Source organism: Cicer arietinum, chromosome 6 (assembly GCF_000331145.2).
Source record: "Cicer arietinum cultivar CDC Frontier isolate Library 1 chromosome 6, Cicar.CDCFrontier_v2.0, whole genome shotgun sequence".
Classification (NCBI taxonomy): Eukaryota; Viridiplantae; Streptophyta; class Magnoliopsida; order Fabales; family Fabaceae; genus Cicer; species Cicer arietinum.
The window spans coordinates 27,165,069-27,167,460 of NC_021165.2; positions in this window are offsets into that span (position 1 = coordinate 27,165,069).

Below are 2,392 nucleotides of genomic sequence, written 5' to 3' on the forward strand. Positions count from 1 at the left end.
TATGGGAATCGAAATAGAAATCGTGCTCGATTGCCCATTCATAACCAACCGGTTACAGTCAACAAGTTTGAAATAAGTCCCGCTCTATACCGAGAGTTGAAGGAGATTCATTTTGTCGGTAGACATAACGAAGATGCCAATAGACATCTCACAAATTTCTTTGAATTATGTGAAACAGTGAAGGTGGATGGTTTGTCTGAGGAAGGCAAGAGAATGAAACTGTTCCCATTTTCATTGACAGATGATGCAAAGTGTTGGACTTTAGTCCTTTGATTCCTAATTTTGACATAATTAAACAATTTAATAATGTTCATACACTACATGATAAATCTAATATTTGAATTGAGCAAGATTTCAGGAACAACAATCAAATCCTACACACTTGGAACATGTTGCTTGGAACACAAGAAATCAACAAAAGTTGATTTTTGACTGAAGCAAATCGATTGGGAAATCGATTTCATAACAAGGGTGTAAGGAAACACAACTGTTTGTGTTGGTATAATCGATTGGGCAATCGACTGACTAAATTAGAAATGAAAATTGCATAAGTCAGTAGCGCCCCAGTTTTGAGGGTAATCGATTGACAAATCGATTATACATTTCACAAAGTAAACCTGATTGAAATAAATCGATTGAGAAATCGATTGGAAAAGTCACAATGACACCCCAGTTTTAAGGGTAATCGATTGCTTAAATATCTTTGCAAAATAACTTTCCCTGTGACAAACACAATCGATCGGACAATCTATTGTGTGAAATTTCAATCAAGTTAAGTTTGGTTGCAATCGATTGGGAAATCGATTGAACTAAACCCTAGGTAAGAACGTTTTCAGACAAATACATACAAATCGATTGGCACGTCAAATCTGAAATCCGTTTGGATTTTCAGGACTGGATGTAGGTTGTCAAGTTGACAACTGAACCAGTATAAATTCTTGGTGCAATCTTCTCTAACCCTTAACTCCTTTAATTTTCTATCTTGATATATATGTATATGTGATTAATATTAGATGCATGTTAAACATATTCTGTAACAAGTAATATTGTTTAATCTGATAATTTGACTTGTATGCATCTTGGTTAATCTCATATCAATCTAACAGAACTTGCTAATCTTGTATGCCACAATTTAATTTCCGCTGTGTGTATGAAATTGATTTAATTTCATAAAGAACTGATACATTCTGATATATTCCGCTTATTACGAGGTCATATATACCAACAATTGGCCTCAGAGCCTAACTTTTCGAGAGGTAATACTCATAAAAGCACTATGGCCTCAAACGATTTTCTGGGAGAAGGCGCATCGTTAGCAAGACCTCCAGCTTTCAACGGAACAGCTTATATGTACTGGAAGCACAGGATGCTAATCTTCTTGGAAGCCAGTGGCATAGACATCCTTGACGCTGTTGAAAACGGTCCATATATTCCCAAGATTGCAGGAACGAATGACTCAATGATTCTCAAGCCTAGAGCCGACTGGTCAGATGATGACAAGAAAAAGGTAGGTTATAATGCTAAGGCTAAGAACATTATAACATCTGCTCTTTGTGCAGAAGAATTCTTTAGAGTGTCAAACTGCAAGTCAGCAAAAGAAATGTGGGACATTCTTCAAGAAACACATGAAGGAACCACAGATGTGAAGAGAGCTCGCGTAAACACACTTATGCACGAATATGAATTATTCAGCATGAAAAAGGACGAATCCATCAGCGATCTGCAAACCAGATTCACACACATTGTGAATAATCTTCACGCATTGGGAAAGCAAGTGGACAACGAACAGCAGATTGGAAAAATTATGAGGTGTCTAACCAGAGAATGGCAGCCAAAAATAACAGCCATAGCAGAATCTAAAGATCTAGCAAAGATGACGACTGCAACTTTGTTTGGAAAACTAAGGGAACATGAAATGGAATTACATCGACTGGACGAATCAGAGATGGAAAGCCGCAAAAAGAAAGGACTATCCCTGAATGTTCAAGCCCAGCAATCGAAAACTGAATCAGATAGCTGCTCAGATCAATCCAGTAGTGAATCTGAAGAGCCGGAAATAGGGTTGCTTGTCAAGAAATTTAAGAAGTTTCTGAAGAAGAAAGACAACAAATTCAGAAAACCATCTAGCTCCAAGACTACTGACAACAAGACCATTACATGCTATGAATGTGGTAAAACTGGTCACATAAAGTCAGAATGCTACAAATTGCAAAACAAGAATAGAGCTACAAAATCAAAAGGCAAGGAACCAGTCACCAAAACCAGAAAAGCTTATATTGCATGGAATGATAATGATGAATCCTGTGCCTCTTCTGATGAAGAAGAAGTGAATTTGTGTCTCATGGCAAATACAGATTCAGAATCAGAAAATGAGGTTAGTTCACAATCTAAT